We start from the raw sequence: 27882 nt of genomic DNA on the forward strand, positions 1-27882 counted from the left end.
GAACCAACGGCAAAGGAAGACCTTTCTCTCTGTCTCTCTCTCTCACTGTCCACTCTGCCTGTCAAAAAAAAAAAAAAAATGTATTAAAAAAACTCTTCTTTGACAGCTCCATATTCACCCCTTTCAATTGTTAATGTCAGAAAATATGCATTTTATGCCCCAAAGCTTAATAATTCATTGACATGCATTATTCTCTTAAGTGACATGGAAAGCAAAATGTGGACTCACAGACTTGTTACAATGAAAATTTCTTTTGTGATTTCATATGTTGTTGCTTTCATTAATATCTTTATTTTTTGTATGGCTTCAAGTACTGTCTAGTGTTTTTATTTCACCTTACACACACACACATAAACTCAGATATATATATATATATATATATATAGAGAGAGAGAGAGAGAGAGAGAGAGAGGAAGAGAGAAGGAGAGAGAGAGAGAGAGATATCTTCAATCCATAGGTTGGACTCAGGCCAAAGCTAGGAGCCAGAAGTCAGTCTCAGTCCTCCACATGGATGGCATGGGCCCAGGTGCTTGAGCAATCATCTGCTGCCTCCCAGGATGCAAATTAGCAGGAAGCCGGATTGAGAGCAGATGAGTTGAGATTCACATCAGGCACTTTGATGTGGGTTGCAGGTATCCCATGCAGGGACCTAATTGCTGAGCTAAATGCCTGTCCCGGATCCTTTTTTTTAAACTTTATGATTTTTAGAGGGAGATGGAGACACACACACACACACACACACACAGCGTGTTTCCACCCACTGATTTACCACTCAAATGTCCAGAACATCTGGGCTGGGCTGGACTGAAGCCACAAGCCAGGAACTCAACCTGTGTTTCTCACTTGGGTGATGCAGACTCAAACACTTGATCCATTGCCTCTGACTTCCATGGTTTGTCTTCCCAACAAGCTGGAGTCAGCAGCCAGAGGTATCGAATCCGGGTCCTCTGATGTGGACATGGGCATCTGAAACTGCATCTACACTGCCTGCATCTCAGTGTAGATTCTTTGATTTCAAAGCTCAAGCTCCTTTATCTTCGTGGGTATTTATCAAATTTGCAAACTTTCCAGCCATCGTTTCTTCATATATTCTCTGCTCCTTCTGGTAGTCCTCACAACACACGTGTTGGTCTAGGCGATAGTGTCCCACAGGTCTCATAAATGCCACTCACTTTTCTTAAGTCTTTTTTCTTTCTGTTGTTCAGATATGATAATAGTATTGACTATCTTCAAGTTCAATGATTGTTTCTTCTTCCTGCTCAAATATGCCTATGGATCTTACATTAGTCCAGTTTTCTGTTGGCATAACAAAATACCTGAGATGGGGTGCTTCATAAAGAAAAGTTGTCTGTTTACCTCCCAGTTGAGCTTGGCTCTGGCATCAGCTGGCTCTAGTGGGACATTTTGGTGGATGGCATCACGGTAGTGGGAGCATCTGTGGAATGGTCACGTGGTAAGACAGAAAGCCAGAGACGGGGAAGGAGCCAGTCTTCTCCTTTTACAGCAGCCCATCCTCGTGGGCTCCAGCTGACTCTCTAGGAACAGTGGTCATCCTTTCGGAAGGTGGTGTCCTCAGTGATCCAGTTACTTCTCATTAGGCATCACCTCTCACATAACCACATTGAGGACTCAGTTTCCAACATGTGAGCCTTAGGGGGACACACTCAAACCATATATAAACCCTAGAAAATCTGGTGAATGCTGCATTTCGATTATTGTTCTTTTCTGCTCCAGAATTACTTCCTGTCTTGCTTCTCTTTAACTTTTTTCTATTAATTTGACATTTTGTCCACTTATTGTTCTCTTGACTTTCTCCATGTTTTCCTCATTCCTTGAGCATCTTTAAGACAGCTGTTTTAAACTCTTTGTCTAGGATATCTGCCATCAAGTTTTTTTCAAGGACAGTTTCTGCTGATTTATTTTGTTTTTCGTTGAATGGGCTATACTTCCGCATATCATTATGTCTTATGATTTTGTTGCTGGAGACTGGACATTTGAATCTTACAATGTGATGCTTTTGAAAAGCAAATTCTTGCTCATCTCAGTTTATTTGTTGTTCTTTTTATTATTATTATTATTCTTTTGTGTTTTGGTTGTGGAAGGCTGACTGTGTGCTGAAAATCAACCTGAAATGTAAACTTACGGTCTTCACAAGTTTTTTCTCAGTCTTTCCCTGTCATGTGTAGTCACTTCCAATTAACCTCAAATATGTAGTTGCTTTTGAATATTCCAGGATTTAATGTACGGCTCCCAAAGGGGAAAAAAGAGACAAATGAAGTGGGGATTAACACTTTAAACCCCAGTATCATTTCAGCCAGTGGGGAGATGCTTCCAGCAACGAGAGGCAGTGTAACAATGGCTGCCTGCCTGTTTGTACCGCTGTGATCAGAAGATCAGAAACAGCAGTCACCAGTATTTGAAGGACAAGATGCCTTTTGCCTTCGCTGGCTCCCATAGGCTGTTTGCAGGCTGCCTTAGGAACATATGCACAGCTGCATTCCGTGTAGTTGAGGGAGAGAGGACAGGTGGCTACTGCTGTCCTAATAGCTGAAGTTGACCACAATTTGTCATCCACGTTTTTCCCCCAGAAATTGCCAGCCTTCAGTAGAATCTAGAGCTCTAAAATAGTTACATCAGAGAGAGTCTCCCAGTGCACTTGTTGTCTGTGTGGGAAGACAGATTCCTGGTGCTTTCCACCATGCCATCTTCCTTAGTAGTCAGATTATTTATTTATTTAAGAGGTTCAGAGAGAGAAATCTCCTATTTGGTGGTTTCCTCCCCAAATGACCACTGTAACTACAATTGGGCCAGGCTACAGTCAAAACCCAGGTCTCCCATATGCATGGCAGTGAACTAAGGATGTAAGCCACCTCTTGCTGCCTTCTAGAGGTACATTAGCAGGAAGCTGGAATCAGGAGGAAAGTCCGAACTTGAACTCAGGGACTCTGACCTGGGTTGGAGGTGTCCCATGCAATGGCCTAACCACTACACAAAATACCACACCAGTGGTCAGATTTTGAAGCTGAAAATCCTAACAGAAAGAAAAACACATGAGCCCAGCATTCTACTGCTCACTCTCCTTCCTCCCACCCCATAATCATTAATAAGCAGTATAAACTAGAAGTTGAGATTACAAGCAAAAACTAGGCTAAATGACTAAATGAAACATAAGCAAACTACCAGTAGGTTCACAGCACTGAGATTAAAATTGGAGTTCGGGACATACTTTATATAATACTTTGCATCCAAAAAAATTACCAAGAAACAGAGTCAATTAGAAAAACATAGAAATAGCTGTATGTAATCTAAATATTTAAGATCTACAGACTTTAAGCAAACCGTGATTAATATGTTCTGAAAGACAAAAAATACAAGTTTTTACCACAGAACCTTGCCAATTTAAGAGACAAATGAAATGAAATGAATGAATACCTCCCAAAAATGAAATTAAGAAAACAGTAGATGGGTATAAAAGCAGGTTAAATGCAGAAAAAAGAAGAGTAGTGATCTAGTGGGTAGATCAGTTAAACACACACACACACACACACACACACATCCAGATTGAAGCAAGGTAGAAGAATGGACTATATAGGATAGGGTAAGAAAGTCCAACATTTGTGTAATTGGAGTATTAGGAAAAGAAGCAGAAAATGTCCTATTTCATTAAATAGTAGGTAGAGAGTTTTCCAAAGGCAACAAAAGCTACAGATTCAGATTCCCTAAGAGGTCCAAGTAGGATAACTACAGAGCATACCACACCTAGGTGAATCTAGAGAGCATAAACTAGAAAGTCTTCAAGAAAGCTAAAGGGGGAGTAGAAGCTGTGTCACTTTCAAGAAATAAAAGGGAGAGAAAGGATGGGAGCTGGAAGAGAAAGCAGTGACCCCTTCTAAAGTGTTGAAGTAGTAACCAGCATCCTAACACAAGAAAAATGGCCTCTGAGACTGAAGATGGAAGAAAGGCAGTTCCAGAAAGCAAAAGCGGTGAGAATTCATAGCCAGCAGACTTGTGCTCAAAATAATAATGTTTTTAAGTCACAAAAATTTGATATCAGGAAAAAGCATGGGAATTGTGGGAAGAAATAAAAAGTAAGGTGTGGGGAGCAACTGAGACTAGACTAAATTATGGAACTAGGACTAGTTCTGTGCATCTGCTCTCCCACAATATGGCGCTGAGGAGGAGCAAACAACTATGCAGCTGCCTCATCAGTTTGATAAGCTGCAGGAGCTGATACTGCTCCTGATTGGAGGAGAGCAGCGTGCTCAGCGTGTGGGTAGCAGAGTTGGGATTGGTGGACGAGGACTATAAAGGAGGAGAGAGACAACATGCACCAGGAACATCTGGAGGAACACCTGAGGAACATCTGAGCAGCCCCCGAGAGAGCCGGCCAGCGGTGTGCCGCTCCTCCGCGGAAGCGGGGATAGCGGCGGGGGGTGCCGCCCCTCCACGGAGGTGGAGGGGCCGGCAGCTAACCCGGGACAGCGTCGTTCCTCCACGAGTGAGGGACCGGCAGCAAACCCGGGAAGAGCCGGGCAGAAAGAACAGCGCAGGGTCCTGTGTTGTTCCTCCGTGAATGGGGGAGCGACAGTAAGGTATGAGATAATTAGGACAGTAAATCTAACTGAATTTTGATCCTTTCAGACCATAATAGAAGAGGAACAAACTAATAGAAGGGAAAATAAAATAATAAATGCTTCATGAATAAAAAATGGAAAAAGGAAGAAAAAATTAAAGAATATATAGAACAAAAAGAAAACATTTAGTAGAATGGTAGCTATGAACCCAAATATGTGATTAATCACATTAAATGTAAGATAGTTTAATAGTATAATTAAAACAGAAGATATAAGACCAGATTAAATCAATAAAACCCAAATATATGCTACTTAAAAAGACATATATTCAGTATAATGAAAGAGAAAGACTGAAAGTAAAAGAATAAGGGTGTGTGGCAGTGTTGTAGCATAGCAGATAAAGCCACCACTTGCAAGGCTGGCATCCCCATGGTAGACTGTTTGTAATCCACTTCTGATCTAGCTCCCTGATAGTGGCCTGGGAAAAGCAGTAGAAGATGGCCGAAATGATTGAGCCCCCAGATGAAGCTCCTAGCTCCTGGCTTCAGTCTGGTCCAGCTCCAGCTATTGCAGCCATTTGGAGGTGTACCAGCTTTATTTAAAAAAATAAAGTAAAAGAATGAAAATACAGATTTACAACCAACCCCTTATGTCCCAGGGTTGCACATCTGCAGTTTGAATTAACAGTGCATCAAATATACTGAAATAAAAAATTATGTCTCTGCTGAACATGTACAGACTTTTGTTTATTGTCATTATTTCCTTAATAGTACAGTATAACAACTTTTTAAAAGGTTTATTTATATATTTGAAAAGCAGAGTGACAGAGAGAAAGAGAGAGAAATCTTCCATCTGTTAGTTCATTCCCCAAATGTCTACAACAGCCAAGGCTGGGCCAGGTCAAACCAAATAGCTAGGAATTCCAGTTGGGTCTTCCCTGTGGGTGGCAGGGACTGAACTACTTGAGCCATCATCCACTGTCTTCCCTGTGCATTAGCAAAGAGCTGGATCAGAAGCAAAGTAGCTGAGATTTGAACCAGCGCTCCAGTATGGAATGCAGGCGTTCCAAGTGGTGGCTTAATCCACTGCGCCACAGTATCTGTCCAGCATAATAATTATTTACATGGCATTTTTATTTTATTAAGTATTATAGATAATCTATAGATGATTTAAGGTATATGGAAAGATAGGTGTTGGTTCTATGCAAATACTGTGCCATTTTGTGTAAGGGACTGGAACATCTGCATCTGCAGATTTTGATATCCAAGAGCGGTCCTGGAACCCATCGCTGCTGGATACTGGGGGACCATTGCGTTAAGCAAAAGACGTCTGCCATAGCTTTGATATTCACAGAGAATATTTGTCCAAGAACTATGACTAAAGATAAAAGACACAAGGAGGAACAACTCATATATCTAATGGAGTCAATTCACTGGGAATACATAGCAATTCTAAATTTGTTGGTACCTAAGAGCATGGCTGCTCCATATGCAAACTAAATTTTGTAAGATTTAAAGGAGAAACAGATATATCCACATAGTGGTATATCATAATACACCTGTCTCAGTAATTGGGGGAACAGAGAGTAAAATTTATTGAAGTTGTAGATCTGGACAAATTTGACATAATAAATATATTTAGAATACTGTACCAGAGCAGATGTAGAATTCACATTTTTTTTGAGCACATGGAATAAATATCAAAATTGAACATTCTGGATCCTAAAAGATGTCTTAACATATCTTGAAAAGTTGAAATCAGGCCGGCACCACGGCTCAATAGGCTAATTCTCCACCTGTGGCACCGGCACATCGGGTTCTAGTCCCAGTCAGGGCACTGGATTCTGTCCCGGTTGCTTCTCTTCCAGTCCAGCTCTCTGCTGTGGCCCGGGAGTGCAGTGGAGGATGGCCCAAGTGCTTGGGCCCTGCATTGCATGGGAGACCAGGAGAAGCACCTGGCTCCTGGCTTCGGATCAGTGCAGTGCGCTGCCGCAGCGGCCATTGGAGGGTGAACCAACGGCAAAGGAAGACCTTTCTGTCTCTCTCTCTCTCACTGTCCATTCTGCCTGTCAAAATAAAATAAATAAAAAGAAAAGTTGAAATCAATAAAATATATTCTCTGATTATGTTGGCATTGAAGCAGAAATCAGTCAGTAATAGTAGAAAAACCAGAAATGCCTGAATGTCTAGAAATCATATAATAAATTTGCCAATAAGCTATGGATGAAATTTTTAGTACAAATTAGAAAATGAATTTTTTAAAATATTTATTTTATTTATTTGAAAGAGCTACAGAGAGAGGTAGAAACAGAGACAGAGAGAGAGGGGGGGCGCTTCCAACCACTGGTTCACTCCCCATATGGCTGCAATGGCTGCAACTTAGCTGATCCAGAGCCAGAATCCAGGAGCCAGGAGCTTCTGGGTTTCCCACGTGCGTACAGGGGCCCAAGCACTTCTACTGCTTTTTCAGGCACATTATCAGGGAGCTGGATCTGAAGTGGAGCAGCCAGGACTCAAACTGGCACCCATATGAGATGCTGGCACTGTAGGCTGTGACTTTAACCTGCTGCACCACAGCATTGGCCCCAATACTTTTAACTAAATGATGATGAAAATACAACATACCAAATTTGTGATCCCTTGACAACCAAATGAAACTTGTGATCCTCATTTTGATTCATCCTGTGGGTACTATAAACATTACAGAAATATATTCTTGTTAACATCTATATGACAGTTGAAAAATCTCAAATTAATAAGCAAGTTCCTAGAGAAAAGTTACCAAATAAACTCAAGAAGAATAAAACTGCCTGAAGAGTTCTATATATATATTCAAGAAATAGAATCTGTAATGTGAAAACTTCTCAAAAGTACACTCCAGGCCCAGATGTCATCCCTTGTGGATTCGTCTAACGTTTAGGGAAGAAATTGCATCAGTCCCCCAAGATTGGAAACCTTTAAGATTACAGTCACTCTAACTGAGTGAGACTGTCAGGGTCTCAGAATCTTCGGATATGAAAGCAAAGAAAACATGAAGCAATTAGAAACAATAACTAAAACTACGGGTATATGGACTATAATATCCACCTGTGGGTTTTTCCTTGCTAAGCGTAAGTCTATTTCTGTTTTCCAAATAATTTATCTCATTCTTTTTGCCCCTTCTCAGTTTCTATAGCAGAGTGTATTGGTTGCATTTAACCAGATAAATTACAAATTTATAAGATAGTACACTTCAGGTCATGGCAGAACAGAAGGACAAAGGACATAATCTGAACATTGAGACTTGCTGAGCACAATAGCTGAGGTTCCAAGGTGAAGGATTTGTGCGTAGGAAGTCGATTCTGGCCCAGACACTGGACTTCTTGCTGTTGGGTTTAGGTTTTCTGACCCTGGGAAATACCCAGGCTTCTTAGAGGTCATCCCCTCCCAAGGACTCATGGAGGCAGCTGGAGGCTAGAAAGACCACAATGCTGAGTTGTGCTAACTTGGTCATCGTCAGTGTAATAAAGCATATTTTAGAATAAGAGTTGCAGGTGGCATGTGTAGTAATGAAAGAATGAGGCACAGAAGTGGGCTCCCTTGGGTCACTAAGGATCACACCCAGAGGCAACATATCTGAGTAATTCCTTCTGAGCAAACCGGAGCTCAGTGCTATTCCTGGACCTGGGCCTGCTAAATATGTTGGGGTTTGATACTGATCAAGATTACACATCAACAGATAATTGAGTGAACAAATAGATTAACATCATACTATAAGTATGAGCCCAAGAATGTGTTTGAAAACAGCTGCTATGAGAAGTGCTGGAACAGAGTCATGGTAACAGACCAAGATATTCTGGCCCTTAGGACAGTGAGTCGGCTGTTTGATGAACTTAATGAAAGTGTTGTGTTTTCTGACATTGCTGCTCCAACAAACTCAAATCCTGCAAGAACAGACACAGAGGATAAAGTATGAGGTTTTAAGCAGACCCTCACTAAATCAAATGGTAAGTACAAGCTTAGGAGTGCTGGACCAATTACCAGCTCAGAGCGTGTGGTTCCCTACTTGCTGCTTCAAGTTATTTTTTTTGGCTCAGTTCAAAAAGCAGTACTTCTGGTCACCTGTCATAAGCAGATTTTTATCTTAACAAGAGATGATTTTCATGTACTTGGAAAATTCCCATCTTGTTGCAAAATGTTATGAAATAACAACAGATAGCACATTTTCTGTATTTCTTCTTATGAAGCTGATTTATACTTGGATTTATATCTTTTTTAAAACTTTTATTTAGTAAATATAAATTTCCAAAGTACAGTTTATGGATTACAGTGGCTTCCCCCCCCCATAACTTCCCTCCCACTCGCACCCATCCCATCTCCCACTCCCTCTCCCATCCCATTCACATCAAGATTCATTTTCAATTATCTTTATATACAGAAGATCAATTTAGTATATATTAAGTAAGGATTTCATCAGTTTGCACCCACACGGAACATAAAGTATAAAATACTGTTTCAGTACTAGTTACAGCATTAATTCACATTGGACAACACACTAAGGACAGATATCCCACATAAGGAGTAAGTACACAGTGACTCCTGTTGTTGACTTAACAATTTGACACTCTTGTTTATGGCATCAGTAATCTCCCTAGGCGCTATGGAAGCCTTTCTCTGAAGGGAGGAGAGAACTTCCACTTTGACTATGACCTTGTCTGAATAAGATCGAAATTGGCAAACTCAAAAGGCTTCCATAGCCTTGGCAACTCATGACTAGAGCCTATGGATTTATATCTTATTTAATCTTTTTTTAAAAAGGATATATTTATTTATTTATTTATTTGAAAGGTAGAGACAAAAAGAGAAAGAAGCTTCCATCCTCTTGTTTACTCCCCAAATGGCTACAATGGCCTGTGCTGGGCTGATCCGAAACCAGGAGTTAGGAGTTTCTTCCAGGTGTCCCCCGTGGGTGCAGGGGCTCAAGGACTTGGACCATTTTCCCAGGCCATAGCAGAGAGCTGGATCAGAAGTGGAGCAGCCAGAACTAAAACTGACGCCCATTTGGGATGCCAGCACTACAGGCTGCGTCTTTACCTGCTGTGCCACAGTGCCAGCTCCTATCTTATTTAATCTTAAAACAACCCATTGGAGCTGTGGGGAAAAGGGAATTAAATACATTTGGCATGTGGAGTATCCAAGGCTTACACCAAAATAAGTGGTAAAAATAGATTGCAGGGGCCTCCAGCTCCCAGACTATTGGGCTTTCTTATCCATAACCTTTTTTGTTGTTGTTGTTGTTGTTTTTGTAACTCTGGACCATGTTCTATCATTAGGAAACTCACTTCACAATCTAGACTTCTATTGAATCAATAGTCACCATGTGCTGTTGGCCAACTCGGTATTGGGAAGAGATAAGTTTGACACCGTGTTTGATTAGGCAATGTCCATTCCACCCTTCCTCTCTTGGATGTTGTCTTCTTACAGTTCTAGAGGCTAGGAAATCCAAGGTCGAGATGCTAGTGTATTCAGTTGGTGTGTGCTGAGGCTCTCGGCTTCACAGATAATGCCTTCTTGCCACGTCCTCATGTGTTAAAGGGGTAAACAGACTTCATCAGGCCTTATTTATAAAGGTGCTAGTCCCCATCATAAAGTCTCTGCCCCTATGACCTAATCACTTCCCAGTGGCCTCATCCCCAAATAGCATTACCTCAAAGATTAGTTTTCAACATGTGGATCTGGGGTGGACACAGAGATCATCCATGGGAGATGATAGCAAAACATGTTGGGGAATTGCTTGTAGTTCAGAGGGAGACCACCTATATTTTTAAAGGGCTGTCCTGTCCCCCATGACAGGGGACATGGTGTTGGAATGGGCATGTAACCAATGAAAGATTTTTCTAGAGGCTTCTGAGGAAGTACTTCTCACTCTTAAGAGAGAGCAACAGGAAAACAGACACTCCCCTGCCAATTGCTACTGGCAGCCATCCCAAGGCCCCAAGAGGAACTATCTTAGAATTAAACTGACACTGTGGACAGCAGTGTGGAAGATAAAAAGACACTAAGCCCCTGATGACATCATTGAACTTCTGGATCTATTAAAGCCAAAACCCACCCCTAGTTCTTATTTTCCTCTCATGTGCAAGCTAAAGGAAAACATCATTGTGTAAGCTCATTTGAGTTGATTTCTCTATTGCTTATAGTTAAAAATAACATAAAAGGATTCAGAAAAAAAAATCTATGCTTATGTGTAAAAGGAGCCTACATCTCCAGGCTGCCTCTTCCTTTCCAGCCTTTATTTGGTGCAACCAGCTCCTGGTGATCCTAACCCCAGCATCCCAGGAGGCAGACAACCCGTTACGTACTCCAAGCTCTCTTCCATCTTCTCATACCGTTCAGTAGTCAGGATCCAAGCCACTAAATACCTGGGAAAGGATCCACCCTCATGATAAAATCCCCTATGTGAGGCTGGCCACAGGGTTATGCTGTGGGTAGTGGAGCTAGCTGTTGTGTACTTTTTATTTTTATTTTTTTATCTGACAGAGTTAGACTGTGAGAGAGAGAGAGAGAGAGAGAGAGAGAAAGGAAAGGTCTTCCTTCCGTTGGTTCACCCCCCAGATAGCCGCTGCAGCTGGCGCTGCACTTATCCAAAGCCAGGAGCCAGGTGTATCCTCCTGGTCTCCCATGCGATGCAGGACCCAAGCACTTGGCCATCCTCCACTGCACTCCCGGGCCACCGCAGAGAGCTGGACTGGAAGACGAGCAACCGGGACTAGAACTGGTGCCCATATGGGATGCCAGCGCCGCAGGTGGAGGATTAACCAAGTGAGCCATGGTACCAGCCATGTTCTGTACTTTTTAAATTGTAGCCTTGCCTAAATCCTCTAGGTGGCTGTACTTCAAGCCTTCCTCCTGGTATTTTATCCTTAGGGGAAATGGAATTATGTCAGCACGGTCTTTACTATCACTTTCCAGTCCTGCCTGGTGATATTCCTTCTCTTGAGCTTTCCAGGGTCCAGTGTACACAGACCTACTCCCTTAACTTCTCCATTCCAGGTGTCCATGACTTGCTGGTCTCCCAAGACCAACCTGAAAGGGACTGCAGGTCTCTAGAGCTGAGCTCCCACAGGGTGGCTTCTCATGCTAGAAAAAAGGCGTCCACTGAGCAGGGTGCCAAGAGTTACAGCATAAGGTATCCTTTTGGAGCTAAGAGGCTGGAAAGTGGTGGCAGAGTGAAAAGACAGGGATTAGCAGGCTCTTGGTAATTTCATAAAATCCACATAACAGTAACTGTGTTGAGGTGAAAGCCAGTGTGAAGGAGCATTGGTTTTGAAGTTGGATTGGCCAGTGTCATTTATTATGTCCCAGACTAGCCAGTTTTGTTATCTTTGCCAAGATTCTTAATTTCTACATCCTGTAGAATGAGGCGAATGATCACTGCTTCTTGGAGTTTGCTTTTTAAAATTTTTAAATTTATAAGTAATTTTATGTATTTATGAGATATATTGTGATATTTTGACATTTGTATACACCTGACTTTTGTTGTGAGAATGTTTAAAGTCAATTTTCTTTGAAGATTTACTTATTTTTTGAAAGACAAAGTGACACACAAAGACAGAGAGAGACAGAGAGAGAGAGAGAGAGACGTAGCTTCCATCTTGTTGGTTCAACCCCCAAATGGCCACAACAACAGAGACTGGGCCAGACCAAAGTCGAGAGCCCAGAACTCCATCCACGTCCCCCACGTGGGTGTCAGGGCCCCAAGCATATGAGCCATCTTCTGTTGCTCTCCCCTGTGCATCTTTAGGAAGCCGGGTCAGAAACAGAGCAGGACTTGAACTGGCAGTCCAGTGTGGAATGTGGAAATCACAAGTGGCAGTTTAGCTGGGTACACCGTAACACTGGCCTCTTAAATTCTATTCTTTTAGCAAGTTTGAAATATATAATATGTTATTATTCACTGTGGTCACCAAGCGGCTTTGAAGACACCAAAGAAAAAGTACTGAAGGTACACCTTGATTTCTGGCACTTTTTAGGATCTTGTACCCTCTTCCTTTGTGTGATGTTTACAACCACTCAGGGGAGGACCCTGCACATGCAAAGAAGTGGAAGCTTGGTGTTAGTGTACTGTAAGACTTGAGAGCTTGTGCCCCAAGAGGAAAAGCACAGGGGAGGAATCCGACAATTTAATTCAAGACACAAGTCTGTAAACTTGGTGATTGGGCATTTTTTGTCTCTTTCTCTATAAATGAGAGTATTGGATGGGCTCATCTATGAAGTTCTGTATCTCAGGGTTTTAGGAGGAAGACTTGGCGATTCTATGTATGCCTGGCCAGGATTGCATGCAAATGGTATCGCATCTGCTCATAGCTGAATACTCCCTACTGACCAACTGGCCCCACAAGCCCCTGGACTCTCTCCTACTCTTTTGCCCTACCCTCCTTCAAGAGGGCAAATGGCAGTGCCTTGACCACTCCCTTCTAGGTGGACCAAGTGTTGTGTAGGATCATTTGGTTCCACAATTCTTTGAGGGCTGAATGTTTACTACGTATTTCTTCTGTTTCATTCCATGAGTTCCAAATTTGGAATCTCTTGCTGCTTTTAGAGTTGTGCCTTGGGATTCTATGTCAGAATTGGCACAGTCTTGTAACAGTCCTTTCAACTCTGTGCTGGTGTTGTGTTCCCCACATCTGCTCGGTGCTATCTTCATGGAAATGATTCGTCTATGTCTGTGCCCATCTGAACATACAGGGTCTTCTCAGTTCACCTTGAGCAAGTCTCAAGGTTTCCTGGCAACCTTGTCACTGGCTCCCTCTCTTTTAAAAAGATATCTTTCTCACTGACTGCCCAGGTTGAGGTCCCCCTTTTCTACTTCTTTTCTAATGGACTTCGAAATTGGGATCTCTTTCCAGCAGTCCTGCATGCCTGGAAGTTGAGTGAGAGTGGAGACCTCAGGCCATGTGTGAGAAATCCCAGGTGAAGTATGCTGAAAATGCAGATTGCTGACCTCAGGCATGGTGCCAGAGAGAAGCTTTCATGTCCAAGTGTTTTATGCTTCAGAGATAGGCCCTTGTGGTTGTTGGTTTAAACCTGCATGCTGCACAGGAAGCAATCTGATATCCCTCTGACTGGAACCCATACGGGAATTCAAAATTGCTTCGATTGAGGCCAACAGCTTTGCTGAAGATTTGATACTCTCCCGAGATCGTTGCCCCAAATAGGTGAAGAACATAACAAGTTGCTCCACTCGCACATTCAGCATGTTCCACATAGTACAAGCAAGCTTAAGAATTTAAGTATTAGGACAACCAAACATTTCAAGTGTTAGGATAACCAAGAATTAAGAATTACGATCAGTTTTTAGACTCAGTAGTTCCTGGTATTTCACAACTTTTTAAAAACTTCTGAACCCTCAAATTCAAAAGGTAGATATGGTCCTCTTTAAATTTTTAAATTGCAAAGCAAATAGATTTCTCCAGCAAGTAGAGTTTCTATCTTCTCCTGGTCAAATAATGGTATAGTATGCATTCATGATCATCTTTATAGAAGATACACGAGCCCCACATGATGAGAAGGCAACCAACCAAATCAAGATATTCTTTTAAAGTGTCATTTAATCCAGCAGACATTTACTGAAAATCTCCATGTGCAGAATACCAAGAAGATAGTGAGAAGTCTCTGGGGTTTAAAGACTTGTAGATACACAAATAGCTATATTTTAAAATAGATAACATACGGCAAAAACTTGTTTAGAAGGAAGTGAATGACACCCAAACAATCTGGAACAGTCTTAGGAAGGAAGTGTCATTTAAGCAGAGCCTTGAATGACAGAGAACATCCTCACAACTGGAGGTGATGGGGGAATGTTTGGCGTAAGCCGGATACCGGAGCCCTAGTGGGGAGGGTGGGAAATGTAGACAAACGTGAGAGATACACCATGGTCTATACAGTGCATATGGGAAACACAGCTTTAGTAGAGACCGAAGAGGTCAGGTCCAAGGACCATAAATACCTACATGAGAAGCTGCTAGTTTTTTTCATTCTAGCTGGTATCCTTGTTTGACTTAAGGGAATCATTTACTAATGTCACAAGAAAAACTCCAGGAAATGCTGTACAAGATTGTTCATGAGAGAGGCAACTCTATGGAAAATGAACACCTACTGCAAATCAGCATCTGCAATTCGGAGAACCTGCCCTTCAACCTTCAAGGTGGGCTCCCGCTGGAAACCATTCTGTTTTCTTGGTCTGTGGCTGGTTTTGTGAGCTGTGTCTCTTCCAAGCAGGAGTCACTCAGGCCCCTCCTACTTTCCTTCCAGTTGCTCTGGAGCTCAGTGACCTATACCAAACCATGCCCCGCTGAGTGCCTCCAGGGGGGATTTTGTGGAGTTTAAATTCTATCATATAAATATACCCTCCACTTTTGATGGAATTCTGCCATCCATTTTCACATGACGCAGTAAGACTCTGACAACAGGAAACCCTAATTGTATTTCTTCAGGTGAGTAAAAAGCACCAGCAAGATCTGTGGCTTGCTTTAAAAGGCGCACTCCAAAGGCAGGGGGTAGGGGGTGGATAATAGAACGGTGCTGGGCTGTTAGGAGGATTTTACAGTGCTCCAGGCAAGAGGTAACAAGAGCCTGAATTAAAGCAGCGGGACTTAAAAGAAGAGGCAGATAGGGGAGATGTATGAGAGATAGGATCAAAAGAGTTTGGTAACTGATTGAAGGTGTGGGGAGAGGAAGGCAGAAATGCAGAAGTGCCCTTCTAAAGGTGTGAGGCTGAGTTAGAAGGAGGACGACAGTACCACCTCCCCAGGAAGGGGAGCCCAAGAAGAGCAGTGATTCTGGGGCTCAGGAGTAACTTATTTAGAAAATAACAGGAATATGTTTGGCTTCTGTGTGCTGAATCAGTCATAATTCGCGTGAGCATATAGAGTTATTACCCAAACTGGGACATCACCAAGAAAGAGGACCCTTTCACAATTGCAGCAGGACAGCTGGTCTAGACCAAGGCTGCTCCAAGTACATCCAGATGTTTGGTCTCCCTATTTATAATACCTATTCATAATCACTCAGCTGGGGCTGGTGTTAATGATGTCGATGCACAGTTCACTGACCGTGACATCTCAGAGTTATAGGGTACCCCAAATACAGGGTACCCCAGAAATACATAGTCACTTAGCACTCCTAGAAAATCCTCTCCATGTCACTGTCTGTGTCCAGCCCCTACCGGAACATTGTCTAGAAGGAGGGAATCATTGTGACACTCAGAGCACATTCTGTTTTTGAACACTGGTAAGGTTCTTTTCATTTTACTTAGCTAAAATTGCTTCCCTGTAAACATCACACTTTGGTGCTACTAATCCTTCAGAAAATGATGTCACTACTATTAAAATAGCTTACATTTACTGACCACCTGCAACAGCTGGACCTTTCATGCACAATATTTTAAGATTCCTGTATTTATTTATTTGAGAGAGTGAGTGAGAGAGAAGGACAGAGATCTTCCATCTGCTGGTTCACTCTTAAATTTCTTTTTAAAGATTTATTTACTTACCTGATAGGCAGAGACACAGAGAGAGAAGGAGAGAGAGAGAGAGAGAGAAAGAAACAGAGAGAGAGAGAGAGATCTTCTATCTGTTCATTCACTTCCCAAATGGCCACAATGGCCAAGACTGGGCCAGGCCAAAGCCAGGAGCTTCTTCCAGGTCTCTCACACTAGTGCAGGGGCCAAGGACTTGGGCCATATTTTGCGGCTTTCCCAGGCACAATGGCAGGGAGCTGGATCGGAGGGCAGCTGGGACTCCAACCAGCACCCATTTGGGATGCTGGCACTGCAGGGAGAGGCGTAATCTTTTGTGTCTCAACACTAGCCTCTGGTTCACTCTTCAAATGCCTGTAACAGCCAGGCCTGGGCCAGACTGAAACCAGGAGCCAGAAACTCCCATCTGGGTCTCCTATGTGGGTGACAGGGACTCAGTACTTGAACCATTACCACTTCCTCCCAGGAGCATTAGCTGGAAGCTAGATAAGAAGTGGCATAGTTGAGACTTGAACCAGGCACTCTAATATGGGATACAGGCACCCCAGACTTCAGCTCAACCCACTGCTCCACAATGCATGCCCCACATGCATTATTTTTGAAACTCTCCAGCAAGTCATATATTATAGCATTCCCATTATCTAGATAAGCAATAGACACTGAGAAGAAATGTTTTAAAAGGGCACTGCCAAGTCATGGAGCAGAATGTGAGCTAATTCTGTCTTCTTGATCCTAGCCCATGTGTTTTCCACACTAGCAAGGATCCGCATGTCAAAACAGTTTGCCTCTGGAGGAATGCAGACTAAGTGTATGCTCTCCTCCCTACATCAGACTTATGATATTTGAAAAAATTATCATCTCTTCCCTTGCTGGCCCTGATTCTGATTCTATCCTCCCCACATCTGCCCTACCATCAGACACCAGCTTTTTCTTTTTAAAATTCTTGGATCTCTCAATCTTGATGAGTTTCACTTTGGTAATGGATTTCTTAGAATATGATGCTCAAGACCAAACCCCACATTTTAGGTGTTTCCCACCCAGAAAAAAAAAAAAAAAAAAAAAACAAGTAAAACAAAACAAAACAAAAAAACCAATCCACATGCTCTGTTCTGGGCTCTAGACTTCAGTACAAGATGTGGTCTCTGTGGCTGGCTTTGCCATCCCTACCATCTCTTCTTCACAGACCAGTCATTTGCCAACATGAGTTGTCACATTGTCAGTGACTTACCAGGGCCCAGCATGGAGGGTGTGGTATCTTGATGTAATCAGTTTTCACTACTCCAAATGGAGGTTTCGGTGCTGGTGGGTGCAGCAGACATCTGTTGTTTTTACTTATCTCAACCTCTTTTTTTATTTTGCCCTGTCAGCCTTTATTCCAAAGATGAGCCAGATTCCACTACTGGGTTCCAGGAGCAGCACTCACAGTATTGGCTCATCCAATTACATTCTGACTCCCATACCCCCAGCCCAGTAATCAGTATAGGAATGGACAGAGTGGGTTAGTGACTATCAGTTAACCATTGCCATAATTAAAAATTATTCCAAAAACTCAGTAGCTTATAACAACAAGCATTTATTTCTTGCTCACATTTCTGCAGGTGGCTGAGGTTTGGCTAATAACGGCTGGGCTTGGATGATGTCTGCTCCAAGTAAATGATCATGTCCAGTGTTGCTCCAACTGTCTTTCATCCTCCTTGCACAACATGTGTTTTGCACGAGGCGTGTTCCTCTCATAGTGAAAGATTGGAGGGCAGCAAGAGGGCAAGCCTAGTTGTATACTTCAAGCTTCTTGTATCACATTTTCCAACATCCCACTCCCCATGCAAGTCACAGAATCATCTCCATGGCTAAGCTGGGCATGGGGTAGGGATGCATTGCCTACCAACAGGCCATAGCAAGAAGGTAGAGTTATAATACTGCTACAAGGAATAAAGAATTATGGCTGAGAAGCAATTTAATCTACCACAATAATACAGTCAAGGCAAATGTCATTCTGTTCCTAGACTTTGTTAAGCTCTCCAGGAAGTCAACTCTATTTCCAGTGGACTGGATATTATAATGAAGTAAGCCTAAAGTTTTGGACTAACACATAGAGCAAGGATTGAGCCCTTCAGAGAAAGAAGAGCCTACAAATGGAGTTTGGAGAGAGGAGTTGAACCCTGAATCGAGCAATATCTTAAATCAAGATGACTTGCTGAGTAGTATTCAGATATGTGACCCAATATATTCCCTGTTTGCCAAAACCAGTTGAGTTGGACTCCCTGTCATTTGCAGATAAAAAAAAAAGCCAGAGTGCCAGAGTCCTAACAGGTATACTGAATGAAAGAAATTATCTTCACTGCTGACCACATGGTTACTAATCCTGTAACTACCCTGGTCAGAGTTCTAATAGTGCTGACTTCTAACCCATGCATCACTGTGGCAGCCCTTCCCAGACGGTGTAATTGCATGCAGTGTGTGAAAGTAGTCCATTTCATCTTGTTCTTCAAACACCTTTTCACACCATTTCTAATCACTAGTAGCCCAGGCTGATTTTTAATATTTTATCCCATTAGAACACCCTTGTCATCTTATTTGACTTCAAATATTTCTTCATGTAGAAGTAGGAAGGAAATGCAACTGAAATGAAAACTCTGGAATGAAAGTTTAAATGAAGCAAGTTAGTGTTTTCCAGAGTTTCAAGTCTATCACCTTGATCTCTCTTAGTTTCCCCTTCTATATAAAGGGGATTGTTTCTGTCTCAGAAAATGATTTACAAAGCTGTTCAAAGAAGCAAATTAGATAATGAACATGAATGGCATATTTTTATTGTTATAGTAAAATTTCCTACATGTAATAAATTTATAGAGAAACCACTTGGCTGTGTTCTGTGTAGCTAGATGGTCCCTACAACCGCAGCAGTGAAAGAAACAGGAGCCTCATCTTCTAGTGCTTTCTTAGATGCAGAAAGCCTTTCCCCAAACTTGCCTTCTGATTCACTGGCCCCAGGGGTTTGCATGTCCAACTGTTAAAGCAAACACTGGCAATGGGATGGGATGGTGGAGATGGGCTTAGTGCAGACCAGTTTTATATACCATGTGCAAGAGAGGACATACCTGAACAAGACCAAGGTTCACTTCTCAGGAAAGAGGAATTGCAGTAACATTGGAGACCAACACTGTCTGGTACAGCACCTATCAAACTCTATCATATACAGCCTCTTTCATGTCTGAATCCCCCATGATCCTCTAACTGCCAGGGCAAGAGAGACAAGGTCTTGCTGGTACGTCTCCTGCACCCATACAGCTTCTGAAACCCGGTGGGAATTCAGTAGACACTCCATTTTGTTATTGGATGAAGTCCATCTCAGCTTTAAGTCTCTATAAACAAGCTTCAGTGGAGGCTGACAGTCATCTGCACCGTCTCTGCTGGGGGGAGACCTAGCAGGGAGGAAGAAACACTCCGTGATATGTGTAAAACTCCTGTTGGCCTTTTGTGATTCTTTGATTTTTAGACTGATTCCATTTCCCTGCCCCCTTTACATTATTATCTAAAACCTTTAGAACTAATTAGAAGTGGGAGGATCAAAGATGATATATTTTAAATTTGCTTCCCGCCTCACCCACTTAAAGTAAAGAATCCTGCATAGCCCATTAAGCTGGAGGTACTTGCTGACAGGAAGGAAACCATCTGGTGAACAACTTCTGTTAATTATGTTGGAACATACTAACGAGAATAAAGAACAGCCCTTAATGACCTTCCCCTTGGTGGCAGAATCCACTGCAGAGTAGACAGTCATGGCTCAGAGCCAAAAGCTAATGGTTAGTATTGGCACTGAACACTCTGGCTCACTAGGATTTAATAATCTCCCCTTGGTGGAGAAAGTATTTTAGGCATTCACAGCATAAATCCTCCTACCACCTGCATGTAACTGAGCTCCAAAATAGTCATTTAGGGCATTATTTGGAATCCCTTAGTAGATGTGAATCTGGGTGTTACCTCCTCTGCATCTTTCTTTGCTTTTGAACACATCGAAAAAGACCAGAGAAACATTTGCATTTTGTTTCAACCAATAACAATATTTAAGTATCACTTGGCAAAGGCACTGATGCAATTATTGTATATCCCAGAGGGATGGAGATGCACAAAATAATTATCCTCATTATGACCTGGATGAGTTAATCATTTATAATAATGTTTCGAATACCACTGTAGCCTTGGAATCTAGACAACCCTGTGTTGTCCAGCAAAGAGGCAGAGGCAAATCTTGGGCATTTATATCATAAGTTAACTAAACATGTCGCAACATCAATATTTTTTATTTCATTTATTTCTTCCCTACTTGGTTCGAAAAAAGATATTTAAACTGCTTAATATGGTGACACAAGATGAAGTAAAACTTGAAATTTTAATATGAAAAAAAATTTTAAAGGAAAATTTAAAAAGAAAGCAAAAGGCAGAAAAAATAAATTCAAACCAGGAGTGAGTCTAATGTCCAAATGTGCATATCATAAAATTCTACACCTTATAGGAAGTGGACCACAAGCTTGGCTCCAAGTTTCCCAGGGGCCCAAACGGAAGAGGCACTTCAGTGGGCCCGTGGCGATCTCAGGAAGAAGTTTCACACCCAACTTCAGCACATATCTAAAGCACCTCCTGCATTCATGATATGCGCACACACACACGCCTTAGCAGTCACTGCCTCAAGTCAATTGGGAAATGTGACTGCACAGAAATCTCAAATAAAAGATCTAGAACTATGAACTGTCAACTTTTATCTCCTAAATTATAACAAATCTGTAAAGATTATTAATCTGTAATATATTAAAGCTTAATAACCCTAGACATTAGCCAAGAAGTACTTTATATATAATTTCTTTATATATTTTTCAGGCTTTCCTATGTATATCAAATGTAGAATTTTTATAAAGGCAGGTATGTCCAAGAGTTTGCACAGAAGTAGCAAAATAGAAGTTGTTTATGCCTAAATCATCCCATCTGTGTCTCTTGGACAATACTCAGTCTCCTTTGCAGCCACATGCATCAAGCAATTGGCTAAATATCCTTGTAGACAGGATGTCTCCTATTTGCATTTGAAGTATTCTATTTAAAATATAAAAAAGCAATTAATTTGCATTATTTATTTAATCTGTCCTTGCATCCTAGTGTCACAAAAACTGAAAATAAATATTAGGTCATTATCAACCTATTTCAGAATATCTTTGTGTTCAGTGATTCACATGTTTTATTCTTTAAAAAAAAGAAAAAGAAAAAGAACTTCAACCTTTGAAGCTTTTGATGTCTCCTCACCTCCTACTATGGTTGGTGCCACCCACCACAATCTTTGAAGTTGGCTCATCTGGTAATAGACTTACTGCAAGCTGTAGTGCTCACCTACCACTCAGAGTTAGATGTTGTCCATGTGACAGATTTAATCAGTCCCTTGGTCTCTCAGACATGCAGCTGGTGGTGAATTCTTTTTTGCTAGTGTAATATTGTAAGTGTCTTAAGTCAAAATTAAAGCTGCCATTAAATTTTCATCTTGTTCTTCAAGAAGACTGTTTTCTGGAAGTAGCATGTGTATACATTTTTATATGGCAGTGCCAAAGAGATATTTTATAGTACATCAAAATTTTAGTGTTCAGAAAGAATGGCCCAATTTAATAGAAAAGTCAGTAAATAATCTGAGTGTTGGATCTGGGCAAATGCAGGTCACCTAGAATTATTGGTAAAAATAAAAATATGACCCTCTTTTGGCAGTTTTATGCTACAGATGCTGCATTTAAGATGACAGCATTGAAATACAGAAAAACATGTGGAATTTATAGAAATGCTCTCCATGTCCAGATTGCCTGGCTTCCACAAGTCAAAATGTCACTTCTGAAACACATCATTTACCAGTCCTTCAGCAAAGCAAACAATCCTTAGAAAAGTCCCCCATGGAACCGATGGGGTACACAGTAATAGAGTTGGAATGTCATCACAGTCAGGAGAATGGAGCTTCAGAGATTGCCAACATTTTTACAGAGAAGTCAAAAAAGGAAAGAGATCTAATATTGAGTATATTGGACAGAAAAAAAGACTTTGAGACATGAAAATGGACTTTTGACAACACCCACAAGTATGTATCCTGGGGGAGATTTGGGGTGTGGTTGGGGAGTTAGAGGATACCAGTTAACACCATTCTTAACTCATTCTGTATAGAAAAATGAGAACTCCAAGGATCAGAGAGACATTTTAAAGATTGATGCTTTTCTGTAATCATTCCCAATCCTTTTACAAATCTGTATTTGGGCCTATCTATGGAAGAGGTTTTTGACCAATGTCCACTGCCATTTTGATTAAGTAAAAAGTATGTAGATATTTTTATCTTCATTTTAATGAAAGCTGAAATACAGAACAAGACATGTATTGAACTTCCATCATGCCCTAGGAAGCGATGCTAATGAGCTGGTGTTTGTGCTTAGGTACTATATTTTTTTATTTTTTGACAGGCAGAGTGGACAGTTTTTTTTATTTTTTGACAGGCAGAGTGGACAGTGAGAGAGAGAGAGACAGAGAGAAAAGTCTTCCTTTGCCCTTGGTTCACCCTCCAATGGCCGCCGCGGCCGGCACGCTGCGGCCTGCGCACCGCGCTGATCCGATGGCAGGAGCCAGGTGCTTCTCCTGGTCTCCCATGGGGTGCAGGGCCCAAGGACTTGGGCCATCCTCCACTTCACTCCCTGGCCACAGCAGAGAGCTGGCCTGGAAGAGGGGCAACCGGGACAGAATCCAGCGCCCCGAACGGGACTAGAACCCGGTGTGCCGGCGCCGCAAGGCGGAGGATTAGCCTAGTGAGCCGCGGCGCCAGCCGCTTAGGTACTATATTAAGAGTTGAGTTCTGGGATCAGACAGTCTTGGGATAGATCCCAATCTCTACAGTCCCCTACTGGACAAGTCTCCTGACCTGTTGAATCTTCAGATTTTCTCATCTGTCAAATAGGAATGGTGCCTTTTTCACAGTAGAAGGGATAAATGCAATTTTGGTGAACCTTTATTTTTTATTTTTTTTATTTTATAATGGATTTTTTTTTATTTGACAGGTAGTGTTATAGACAGGGAGGGAGAGAAAGAGAAGAGACAGAGAGAAAGGTCTTCCTTCCGCTGGCTCACTCCCCAATGGCCGCCACGGCCAGCGCTGTGTCGATCTGAAGGCAGGAGCCAGGTGCTTCTCCTGGTCTCCCATGGGGTGCAGGGCCCAAGCACTTGGGCCATCCTCCACTGCCTTCCCGGGCCACAGCAGAGAGCTGGACTGGAAGAGGAGCAACCAGTTCTAGAACCCTGCACTCATATGGGATGCCAGTGCCACAGGCAGAGGATTAACCAGGTGAGCCATGGCACAGGCCCCGGTGAACCTTTAACCAAGAGTCTGTCATAATAAGTAATATCAGTAAAGTATAACCAGTATTACTAGTGAAGATTCACTAAAGCCCTACATCCATTTATGTGTTTATTTATATAAAATGTATTTTATTTATTTGAAAGGTAGATTTAGTTGTAGAGAGAACAAGAGAGAGAGAGAGAGAGAGAGATTTCCATCTGCTGGTTCACTCCCCAAATGGCCCGAGACAGTCAGGGCTTGGCCAGGTGGAAGCCAGGAATCAGGAACTCCATCCCATGAGTGACAGGGCCCCAAGCACTTGGGCCATCTTCTGCTGCCTTCCCAGGCACATTAGCAGGGAGCTGGATCACAAGTGGAGCAGTCGGGACTCAAACCAGTGTTCCAAATTGGGATGCCATCATCACAGGCAGCAGTTTATTCTGCTGCAGAATACCAGCCTGAGATCCTATACCTTTTTTTTTTTTTTCAAAATATTTATTTTATTTATTTATTTGAAAGACAAATTTACAGAGAAAGAGAGAGAGAGAGAGGTCTTCCATTTGCTGTTTCACTTCCCAGATGGCTACAATGGCCAGAGCTGGGCTGTTCTGAAGCCAGAAGCCAGGAGCTTCTTCTGGCCATGTGTGTGCAGGGGCCCAAGCACTTGAGTCATCCTCCACTGCTTTACCAGGCACTTTAGCAGGGAACTGTATCCGAAGTAGAGCAGCTGGGACTCGGACCCCTACTTGTATGGGATGCCAGGGCTTTAACCTGCTACACCACAACACAGGCCCCAAAGATCCTGCATCTTAATAGGTGTAATGAAATTATTGTCATCCGGGGCAGCAAAGTATTGGATGAAGAAACTCCTGCAAGGCCTAGATCTTAATACAAGGTGGATTTAGCATATATAGTATTCTAAATAATGACAAATTCCATGCCTTCTTTGACAAGATTATGATGTAACTACAAATCTATTAAGGAACAAAACACTATGTCCTGAGATTCTGTTAAATAATGAAGAAAACATTTGTATAGGTAAATATGAGACTTTCGCTTCTAGAAAAGTAAATTATCATTTTTTTGTTTTAGATAATCTCTAGATTCTTGAGTAACTTGGGAGTGAAAAGCTATGACTCAGTTTTGCACAAGCATTTAAAAAAGATGAGTAAAAGCTTTTATCTTGGTTTAGCAATTATTATGTTTATCTCAGAGGGTAAAAATTTGACTCCCATATCTACACTCACCTTGTTATGGGTAAATTGCTTAATCTCCTTATTAATCATCTTCCCCAACCATAAAACAGCATAATATTTACCAACCTCACAGGTTGTTATGAGTCTTCATTAATTAATGTTGGGAAGATTAAGATCCTTAGAAGAAAGGAACTGTAATCATCATTTTATTTTTGCATGATATGTTAGAGATTAAGAATTTAAAATGCTATTCCTGTGACAAAGGCCAATAAAGATAGGTAGACCTAGCATCTGAGGGCAACCTGCAGCCTATAAAGTGATTCCCCTTGGAAATCATACGAGAGGCTTCATTAGATTCTAATTTTAGAATGTTTTGTCCTTATCTTCATCTGCATGAATTCACCATTGGTGAAGGAAGGAGTTTAAAGTTCCTTTTGTCCTCTCATCATTTTGCCTTCAATCTCTGCACTCCTGCTACTTTCAGGTTTCACTCTTTTCAGGGCTGGGCTAAGGAGCGGGACTTCTGAGGACAAGAAATCAATAGTCAACAATAGGAAATGACTAAGAGTATTTCAACTGAATTCACCTCTCTCTCTTTTTTCATCTTTGATATTTTTTCCTTTCATACTGTTTTTGGATCAACAATTTATTGTGTTTTGCTTTCTAGGAAACTGCCACAAACTTCACCATTGCATGTGAAATTTTAGTACACGGAGGCACATGACTAGAAAATATCTAATTACACAGGACTGCTTTCCCATTACATTGTCAACAGATAAGACAATTTTCAAAGACGATTGCAGGGTTTGATGACGCTTTGCAAATAGTTTAGACCCCTGAAGAAAGCAGAAAGCAAACCAAAGGGTTTCCAGCTATGGCAGCCCCTCTGCAGAGACACCTGCTAAGACACATCTGAGCACATCCCTGGTCTGCTTAAAACCCTTTCCCTTGGCTTTCCACAGTCCTTAGACAGAGGCCATGATTTAGGTAGGGCTCCGTAAGGAGGGGCACAAAGGGGCACTGATCTTCATTACAATCCTACTGCCTGTTTCCCTCCTCAATCGTAACCCTCAGCTTGGAATGCATTTCCCAGCCTCCAGCTAGTCCTTCAAGGCTCAGCTCCAAAGTTAGCTGTCAACATCCCTAAAAGTTAACCGCACCATTTTCAGGTTCCCCATAGCATTCACACACACATGTGCATTAGCCATCATTGTATTCATGTGTATACACATATGTATGCATACATGGAATATATAAAATAACATATATATGAAAGGACTTCAAAAAGTTAATGGAAAATAGAATTAAAGCATTTGTTTTAATGCAAAAATTTTTTAAATGTTTTTTTCCGATATCCATTTTTCATGAACTCTCTGAAGACCCCTTATATGCATGGATTCATAGATATATCTGCTTTGTATATCTTCATTATTGTTTATTTGGCATTTTATTCATAACTTCATATTTAGACTTATTTAAAGTATGTTTAAATGTTAAATTTAAAATAGATGTAATTATTTAATTTCCTGTCTGCTTTTATCCAGTAGGAACCTTCCAGGTCAGAAATTTACAATGGGATTTAGATACAATGATAGTATCTACCTTTATTCAGCACTTATGTTTTTTAAAAAGATTTATTTATTGATTGATTGATTTATTTGCTTGAAAGGCAGAGTAACAGAGAGAGGGATGGAGGGGGGGCATGGGGCATGGGAGATATCTTCCATCTACTGGTTTAGTCTCCAAATGGCTGCATTGGCTGAGGCTGTACCAGGCTGAAGCCAGGAGCCTAGCACTCCATCAGGGTCTCCTTCATGGGTGGCAGGTACTCAGGCATTGGACCAACTTCCACTGTTTTCCCAGGCACATTAGTAAGGAGCTAGATGGGAAGTAAAGCAGCTGGGATTCCAACAGGCATTCTGATACGGGATACCAGTGGTGCAAGCTCACTTCCAAGCTCGCACTTACTTGTTTTTAAACATTTATTTTACTTATTCAAAAGACAGAGTTATAAAGAGAAAGAGAGAGGGAGAAGCCGGTTTTCCAACCACTAGTTCCCTGCTTAAATGGCTGCAATGGCCAGGGCTGGCCCAGGCCAAAGTCAGGAGCCAGGAGCTTCATCTGGGTCTCCCTTGTGGTTGCAGGGGCCCCAGCACTTGAGCCATCCTCTGCTGCTTTCCCAGGCACATTAACAGGGAGCTGGGTCAGAAGTAGAGCAGCTGGGACTTGAACCAGCGCATATAAGGGATGCTGGTGCTGCAGTCCTAGGCTTAGCCCCTTAGGACACAGTGCCACCCCTGCCCCAGCACTTTATGCCTGTGCACATTTCATTTAATTGAACAAACACCCAGTGAGAGCAGTGTTACTATTATTGACATTTATAGATAAGGAAATGAAAACTCTAGCAAATTAAGTAACTGCTGCTAGTCTTGAGTGCTTTGTTAAGCTTCTGACCCAGGTTTTCTCTGGACTCCAAAGACTCGACCTTTGACCCCTTGGTGATGGAGGCAGTAGGGCGAGAGCCGCGCAGGCCAGTGGCTTGGGAGTCAGATCACTTCAGGGCAAGCCCCCATTCCATTATGTCTCAGTGGTGTGGGTCTAGGATATTTCCTGTATTTCATGGCCATACTGAGTGAGAGAGACCCAGATCCAGAGTTGAGAGCTCAGAGGGAAAGGGGAAAATACAACTGCATTTAGTGAAGAAAAACTTACTCTGTGAAAAACTAATGTTGTTGTTGTTCCCTCGCCAGTGAACAATGGCTAAAATATTAAAGTCTGCATTCTTCTGGACTCAGCTGTATCTAGCCTTTCCATCCCCGCGGCTCAAGACAAGGTAATGTTAGCATCACCTGGGACTTTGCGAGAAATGCAGCTCTCGAGCCCTGTCCCAAACTTGCGAATCGAAACTACTTTTGGACAAGATCCTTGAGTGATTCTTGTGCTCAGCATAGCTTGAGAGGCGCTCGTCCGCGGCATTCTCACTTCCTGCCCAATTTCATTAAATTGTGGTTCTCAGTAAGTCTTGTCCGATTCTCCGTTGTTGTTCCAACAGCTTATATCTAAGAGGGACGTGAGAGAGAGTGGGGATAAGGTAACCCGTAAATCAAGAATCAGATTCAAATGTCAGGTTTGCTATAAGTCAGCTGAGTGACTTCAGGAAAATAACTTTCTGTGCCTGAGATTCGACCTCTATCAAAATGTTTTTGGAGGAAGGAGGATAAGAGGAAGGAACTAGGAAAGAGGAACAGTTAGCATG

General features: G+C 42.0%; 1 long non-coding RNA gene across 2 annotated transcripts in view; it reads left to right on the forward strand.

Annotated features, from left to right (window-relative positions):
• Positions 1-27459, forward strand: part of LOC103351253 (uncharacterized) — a 338339-nt gene extending 310880 nt beyond the window's left edge. For both annotated transcript variants that reach the window (XR_016217333.1, XR_016217335.1), the window contains one exon: positions 27377-27459. This is a non-coding gene — a long non-coding RNA (uncharacterized LOC103351253). The remainder of the gene's footprint in view (positions 1-27376) is intronic.
• Positions 27460-27882: the final 423 nt, after the last annotated feature.

Source organism: Oryctolagus cuniculus, chromosome 12 (genome assembly GCF_051225735.1).
Source record: "Oryctolagus cuniculus isolate XC-2025 breed Fujian yellow rabbit chromosome 12, ASM5122573v1, whole genome shotgun sequence".
NCBI lineage: Eukaryota > Metazoa > Chordata > Mammalia > Lagomorpha > Leporidae > Oryctolagus > Oryctolagus cuniculus.